This window comes from Nicotiana tabacum, chromosome 18 (genome assembly GCF_000715075.1).
Source record: "Nicotiana tabacum cultivar K326 chromosome 18, ASM71507v2, whole genome shotgun sequence".
Classification (NCBI taxonomy): Eukaryota; Viridiplantae; Streptophyta; class Magnoliopsida; order Solanales; family Solanaceae; genus Nicotiana; species Nicotiana tabacum.
The window spans coordinates 63,255,701-63,264,492 of NC_134097.1; the positions used below are offsets into that span (position 1 = coordinate 63,255,701).

The 8,792-nt window shown below is 34.0% G+C and overlaps 1 pseudogene; it reads right to left on the bottom strand.

Moving 5' to 3' along the window:
* Window positions 1-228: 228 nt before the first annotated feature.
* LOC107782235 (bidirectional sugar transporter NEC1-like) lies at window positions 229-3,402 on the bottom strand (annotated as a pseudogene).
* Between the last annotated feature and the right edge of the window lie 5,390 nt (window positions 3,403-8,792).

Here is an 8,792-nt window from a genome sequence, read left to right on the forward strand (position 1 = left end):
CACGAAACAGAAAGCTAGAACTCAAAACGACCTATCGGGTTGTGACATACTTACACCTTATATTTACACTAAATCACATGAAAAGTAACATTTTTGTGTATAGAAAGTACGTATTATACATTGATCGTTTTAGTGTGTACATAGAGTATGAATAAATATTGTCTTACACGTACGACTGGTTTGAGGAATTATTAGTGGAAGCCATTTATAAGTCACACCGTTACAAGTTCTAAATATTACAAATAGCTAATTTCTTGATAAATATTCTTGCTTACTTCAAACTCCTGATCCTGTCATTTCTTGATCATCTTCTTGCTTATTTTGATTTCCGCAATCTGGAAAAGCCATCTCCATTGAGTGCAATGCCTTATCAGATCCACCTTCAACTTCAATCTTGATGCTGGTTTCTATATCTTTGGATTTTGCAGCTTCTTCGAGATCCGTTTTTTCATTAATCTTCTCTCTCTTTGGATCCTTGTAAACAAAATATAGTAGCATTTGGACGACCCCAAATAGAAAGCCCAATATATTTGGTAACTGCACCATCAACAAAGGGTAACAAAATTAAACGAAATATCAAATTACTCCCTCTTTCAGTCCACTTTATTTGGCGCGGTAAAAACTAAAGTTGTTGCGTAAATATAGATATAGCTGTCTTTACGTTTTCCAAATAAAATTTATATATTAGAAACTTTTAAAAAGGTACTATAAGCCATAACAGTTGATAATTCAGAATATTTAAAATTATTTAAGAAAAACATAATCAAAGAAGAACCTCTTTGCCGTCTCAAATAGTAATGTTGCCGTATAGATTGAAACATACGGAGTATTACTTCTATAACAAGAGAAAAGATGGGTACAAGCTATTCTCTCCATCCCAATTTATATATGTGGCATTTTCTATTTTTCGAAAGTTATTTTGACTAATTTTTGAAGTTAAATTGGATTAAATCAAGTCAATATTTTAAAACTATAATTTAGATATTCAAAAATATTATAAAAAGTATTATAAATTGCAATTCTTCTCATGGAAAAAAAAAATAAAATTATGGTCAAAGTTTACAAAATTTGAGAGTGAAAAGTATCACATAAAGTGATAGAAGGAGTAATATGAGAAGAAGAGTATGATGTTATTGATGACTTACAGCAATGTAAAAGTCCTTTCTGAAGAAGGCATAGAAAAACCACATAATGGCGCAGAGAGTGAGGAACAAGGATAAAGTGAAGGGCATGAACTCTACGCTCTTGGTTCTTATGGCTTGCCTCTGCAACCCATATACATAAGAGTTTACTAGTAATCTAAGCATATATTAAGGGATAAAAGAAAGAAATAGAAATGCGATGAGACCATGATGCATAGAGGAGCAGCAAAGACAGCAAGGTTGATAGCAGCACAAATCCATCCCACATTCGTCACTCTTTCAGAGCCTTGTGCAAATACATAAGAAAATAGTATCACCATTCCTAGGGCTCCCACTTCCAACACCATCAGCCATCCCGTGAACATCTGCAAATAGCCCAACTACGATAGAGTTAATAGAATCAAAGCCAAAAGGAAACAAATTAACAGCGGTAGGAAATACATACTCCTACTACATTATACACCCATATGAGTTATTTTATGTACTGGCAGTGTAAGAACAATATTTTATATGATTAGATCATTTATAAGGTAAAAAGAAAGAATTATCTCTTAAAATAATTAATTAGTAATCTGGTAAAAATAGTAACTAACTTGATATAGCATGTTAGACGACATTAACAGTGTAAAAGAATCTTTATATTATTAGTGCATATACTTACTAAGTTTTATGCACTACAACAACTACTATGTCTCGGATCAAACAAGTTGGGGTCGGCTATATGAATCCGCATTTCTCCATTTAAACTCAACTTATTTCCTCATCATACCAAATATAAGTTTTATGCACTAACAATAAAATACTTACACAATCAGACTGTTTATGAGGCCCGGTACGTCGTTTAAGAAAATAAGGAAGACTTTTTGATCTTGTGGTCTTAAACTAAAAATGTGTGAAATGTACTAAAATACGTTTTAAATCTTGTGGCCGTAAACATGTGACATAGAATGTTAAATTTAAGAAGTTAGTACAAAGGATAGAAAGGGACATTCTTTTTGCAACATAAGGAAAAAAGAGAGCAAGACACTTAAGTTGAAACTGAGAAAATAATTATTACCAAATATCTATAGTGAACATTTATTGGTAACTTGGTAAAATTGATATCTAACCTACTACAATATTAAACTACAATAATAGCATAAAAATCTTCATAATGTCATTATATATAAATTAATCCTTTAACTTAAATCATATTCATGTATATATGCTTTTATTAATCTGTTTCTTTCTTAATGAGAAAGAGCAAAGGGGAGGTTGCTGGAGTTCACCTAAGACTTTCTGGGTGAGTAAAAGAGAAACAAACTGATGTAAGCTAATTCAATGACACATCCAAAGGCGTTAATGCTGATGATAAGATAGGCATTCTTCTTGAGGTAAGCATAATATAGCAATAGTCCTGCACTGAATAGTGCTACCAAATATGGTATTGCTTGAAATCCTTCTGTTGATTTCCTTTTGTATATTTTGTAAAATGTTGGCCTGGGAAAAAAAAAGAGAGAACGAAATGGAGAAATGCAACTTAATTTTACTTGTCCATCATATATGTTATTATTATCTGAAAAGTTCTGACATAGATATGAAAAGTCTCTTACATCGGCGCTAAGAACACTATGAATGAAACGATATTACCTGCATAACAATGGAACAGAAGTTAGAGATTGAGAGATCAAAATCAATATATAAAGATGATGAATGATAAAGATGCATTTTACTCTGATTGCAGGTGCCTTCTAACTAGCATGGGAAACCCTCTAGTAAGCCAGGTCTATAGGAAAGGAAATTGAGTGGCGGATTGTCTTGCTAAATGGAGAACGACACTAAATGCATTTGAATATATACGTTTTGTATTTTGAATAGTGATAGAAGACTAGTTCCTACAACTTTGTTTAACTAACATGCCTCCTCCATTTCAACTTAAATATCTTAATTTGACTAGGCACGGAATTTAGTTAGAAAAAAAGGAAAACTTTTGAATATTATGGTTCTAAAGTAAAAATGTGTGTGATGCATGTACTAAAATTCTTTTTGAAACTTGGACTTAAATTTGCTATGTAGAATATTAGCTAGAGTAAAGAGTTATCAATTTTAAAAAAGAGAGATACTTTTTAAAACGGACTAAAAAGGAAAATAAAATACTTAAATTAAAACGGGGAGAGAGTACTATATTTTCCTTTTGAATAAGAAAAAAGAGAAGGGTGCATTTTAACGTACCAAGAAGGCCAAACATGAAAGACAAGTCATGAGCACTTAATTGCGCCATGATTATCCAAGTGAAGCCCTTATTGAGAATGCTCTTGTGGATCTACAAAAGGGACTCTGAAGAAACTATGTTTTGCTATTGACTATTTTATAGTGGAAAATTACAACAACACAGATACGAAGAACGAGAATTCGGTAAAAGAAGCAATTATGATGAATTCGGTAATATTGTTTGGCAAGAACCTTTGAAGTATACTGTAATGGTGGAAAAAAAGCCTGACACGTGGATTAATAGTACGGTAACATGTGGCGTCTATATCAAGTCAATAAAAAAAAATGGACGCATGGATAAAATACGAGTTTTTAATCAAAATTATCCCTTATCTTAAGGAATAGGTCTAATATAGTCTTTCATATATAACCCTGAGCACCTTTCATTCTCTAAGTTTGCAAACTTTGAGCAGATTTAGTCTCAGTAATAGAAGTAATTTAACGACTGCTTCAAACTAACAATAGTGAGCTGCACCTAACATGAGTAAAAAGAACGTCAACCTGCTTCTTCTTCTCCAAATTCTTTCCTTTCCCAGTTCATTATTTCCCTCAAATTCAAAGAATCCTAACTAGAAATTTCCCTGTATGTGTTTAAGAAATATATTGTTGTGAACTTTTCCTTTATTTTTATGCTGATAATTGAGAACTTATCTGGTTCATATTTTGTCATGTGGTTACTTTCTTCATAAACAAATATTAGGGATAATACATAAAATCCACTCCATCCTATGATCCATTTACCAACTACACACCTTTTCTTTTCGGGGATCCTATTACCCCCCTGAACTTATTTTTACCATAATTGATTTAATATTATATGCTCAATTAAACCCGACCGTGACTACACCTCTGAGGACTAATTTTAAAAGGTCCGTCTGCGATTCAATCGCCACGTGTAATGACAAATAAGCCATAAAAAAGGGTCCCAAACGACATAGCCAATAAACCACTTTATTTTTAGATTCTCATGGAAGAAGGGGCGGAAAATTGAAGAAGAAACATTAAGGCTTTTGAATTTGAGCAAATAATTTTACTCTCAGAAAATGCAGCGGCGCCGGAACCTCGCCGTCAACTCGAATGGAACTAGTAGCCAACGAACGGATCTTTAACTGAACTCGATCTCAACAGAAACATTACTTTTATGAGAAAAAAGGTTGTGAAAACTGAAGGAGGAGAGGGAGGTTTAGCTGCGGCTGCTTCTTTCTTTTTCTGTCCAGAGCAAATTTGAGCAAATATTCTTCAAGATTTTTAGCTAAATCAATACCCCAATTGGATTTTAAATCCCTGAGTGGCTGTACAACACTGTGGAGAGCTTGTGTCTTAAAATTTGATGGAAGAAGCTACTAGTATTCATAGAGAAAAAAGAAAGTGGCGCTGCTACTGGAGTGATTATGATTGGCGTGATTTAATGGAAGGAATCGAAGAGGGGGATTGAGAATTTGGTTTGGACCGTCGATCGAAAATGGGAGAGTATGAAAGGAAATAATAAAATAGGGTAGGGTTTGATTAATGAATGAGTTTAATTTAGTTTAGAATAAAAGGGATCTGATAAAATAAAAGGGAATTGGATGGGACCTATTAGCGCGTGTATACACCGATAGTCTTATAGATGGGGGTTGGGTTTAATTGAGCATATAATGTTAAATTAATTATGGTAAAAATAAGTTCAAGGAAGTAATAGGACCCCCGAAAAGAAAAGATGTATAGTTGGTAAATGGGTCATATGGTGAGGTGGATTTTATGCATTTTCCCTATATAACTAGTAAGATTTTGACATTGGCCGGAGCTTAATTTTTTCTCGTATATTAATCTTATTAATAACGAATATGGTACTTGCGATTCGAAAGGGCGTGGTCCATTAATGTGTCTTTCTTGATGAAGGGACTCAATGTTGTTGAGCTTATTACGCTTAAGCCTATCAAAATTAAAACAAAAAAAAACATCAGATTGTGAGAATAAAATAAAATGACAATCTACACCTGATCCCGGAAAAAGAACTACAGTTGAAAATTACTCTTCAAAAAAATCTTCATATTTTCCCCCTTTTTCTTGTATCTTTTTCTTTTGCTTTTCTCTTTCCCAACATTTTTTTTGTAGTTTGTAACACAGAGAAGAAAAGATAGAACCTTTTCGTTTTTACTTTGTTTCTTCTTCCGCGGTATTATATCAAAGAAAGTACCGTAGAAGAAATAGGCAAGTGGTGCATGAAGACCACAAAAGGGGAACATTTATGAATCGGTTATAAATATGGCAAGGGAATCAACATTAACCCTGATTATGCGCGATCACCTATTATTACCATAACCGTTGCGATTAGATTTAGTAACGGGAAATTAATACAATTAATGTTAGTAACGGGTAAGAATTAAGTAAGGGAACTGTTACAGTTGTGTATACTTATACAAGGACCCTTATATCTGAATATTCTCAATTATATGCAATCAGTTGTAACGATTTGACCGGTCGTTTTATGTAATTGCGCCCCGTTTTCCTTTTTTATGCTTCACATATGTGTGTTTATGATTTTATGACTTGCAAGGTTGGTTAACTTCGTTCTGGAAAGCTTTCGGGTTGATTGGACCCTTTGATTCTTGACTTAGAAGTTTAAATTAGAAATATTAACTAAACATTGACTTTTATAAAAATGACTATGAGACGATATTTTGATGGCTCCGATAGCTTCGTATCGTGATTATGGACTTAGAAGTATGGCCGGAATTTAATTCGAAAATCCGTAGGTTGATTTGTGTTGTTTTGCCGAAATTTGGCAATGTAAAGTTGAAAAGTTTGACCGTAGGTTGACTTTTAGCTACCGAGTTCGGAATTTGATTTTGGGACTTGGAATAAGTCCATTATGCCATTGAAAACTTGTCTACAAAATTTGGTATCATTTGCAGTTGAATTGATAGGACTCGGACACTTAGTTGCACTTCTAGTAGTTCTTGAATTTTACTTTGAAATTCATGTGTTTTAGTGTTCGATTTATAGTTTTAGATGTTATTTTTGTGTTTTAATCATGCGAGCAAGTTCGTATGATATTTTTAGACTTGAGTGGATGTTTGGTTTGGAGCCCGGAGGGCTCGGATAAGTTTCGGACATGCATCAGAGTATTTTGGACTGAAATGTAGGATCTGATGTGCTGATGCCGCAGGTATCGCAATTGCGATGCGAGCTTAACAAGGCGGGGGCAGGGGCTCAAGTATCGTAATTGCGATACCTAGCTCACAATTGCGAAGTGGCTCAGGATTTTAGGTAGCTCGCATTTGCGACTAAACTGTCCCTTTTGTGAAGGGACATGGTTAGCATTTGTGAACCCATATGTCGCAATTGCGAAGTCCCTGTAGGCTGGTCAGTGGCCGCATTTGCGATGATTTCTTCGCAATAATAACATTTGCATCTGATCAAAAGGGTTGGAAGTCGGTATTTCATTTCATAATATCTCATTTTAGAACCCTAGACTCGGTAGGAGGCGATTTGGAGAGGGAATTTTTATCTACAAACTCGGGGTAAGTGATTCTTATTTATTCCCAATTATATTCCATCAATATATCTTAAATTTAACATCAAAATCATGTGAATCCTAGTGAAGATTTGTGAAACTTTGTCAAGTTTTAAAAAAGAAAATTGAGCTTTGAGAGTCGATTGGACTAGAATTTTGAAACTAATCATATATATGAACTCGTGGGGTAATGAGTAGTCGAATCTAATTTGGACTCGGGCTTTGACCGGGTAAGCCGCAGGTTGACTTTTTGAGAATAGTATAAAGATCATAGCTTTATCTATTGTAATTGATTTTCATTGCATTGTTTGATTATACTAAGTCAATTTTGGTTAGATTTGAGCCGTTTGGAGGCAAATTTTAGGGGGAAAGCTATTTTTGAGGGTTGAGTTGGCATAGTTGGGGTAAGTATCTTGCCTATCTTTGTGTATGGGAACTACCCTTTAGGATTTGGGATTGATTGTGTCATTTGTGCTATGTGAAAGCCGTGTAACCAAGGTGATGAGTGGGTACATGGATTATATGTGGTATTTGACCGATTTAGGCTACTTAGACTCTTGCTTTAATTGAATTGTCATATCATTTTCTAAATTCTCATAGTCAATTTATTCTTACTTGTGTTAGTCTATCCTTACATGCCTTAAATAACTTTATTAACACTTGTTCTACATCCTACTTGATAATTTACTTTTATGCTTTAGTTGAACTTGTTGGCTCTTTCATTATTACATGTTATTTCCTCCATTGTTGATTTATCATTATTTGAAGTCATTATTACATATTATCTCTTTCATTGTTGATCATCATTATTGAAGTTATTGTTACATGTTACCTCTTTCATTGTTGATTATCCTTATTTGAAGTCATCGATATATGTTATCTCTTCCATTGTGAGTTATTCTTATTTAGTATCGTGGTTACTCATTATCTTTCTCATTGTTGAGTTATTGGTGTTGAAGCTGTGAAAACCATTATCACACTGAGGCGAAGTATTAATTGTTGAGATATCTTTCTTGTTGAGAACTTTACATTCATTATTATTGTTGATATTCTTGTAGACGTTGTGGTTGAGCCATGTTCTATCATTGTGGAAACACTAATATTGCTGATTATTGTCAAGTTGTAACATATGGGAACTTGTGGTGCGACATGTTATTGTGATGTGATATTGATGTGCATACAACGGCATAAGGTGGGACTTATGTGCGTGTTTCCTGTAGGGGAATTACCTGAAGCCACACAGTGTCATAAGGTGGGCTAAAGTGCATGTAGCTATTTCAGAAAAAAAAAACGTTTTCAAAAATATTTAAATATAAGCTCACGCGGCAGTATAATGAAAGATTGTGATTGAAATTGAGAAATGTGAATATGAGGTGGTACCTCATTTGTGATTCTTGTTATATACGAGGCGATACCTTAGTTATGATTCTCATTGTGCACGAGGCGGTACCTCATTGTGATTTTTATTGTTTATCTCATGTTGCAAAAGAGTTTTTGGTGGGAACACTACTTGTTATTTTATTCTTCCATGTTCTATCAATTATTTTCCATATATGATCATTGTGGTTCTATTTAATTGCTTCCTTTACGTTATCTCCATGCTTACAATTTCGGTATTAGTTTATGTTATTAACTTGTTTCGTATTAGTTATTTTCCCGCCTTCCATTATTTATCGTTATTATGTTTTCTTACGTTTAGTAGGTGTCTTGACCTAGTCTCATCACTATTCTACCGAGGTTAAGTTTGACTTACTGGATACTGTTGTGGTGTACTCATACTATGCTTCTGCACATCTTTTTGTGCAGATCTAGGTATGTCAGCTCGTACTGGACGTTAGTGATTGGTTGTAGCTGATTTCTTGGAGACTTCAAGGTATACCTGCTCGGGTTCGCAGGTCTCG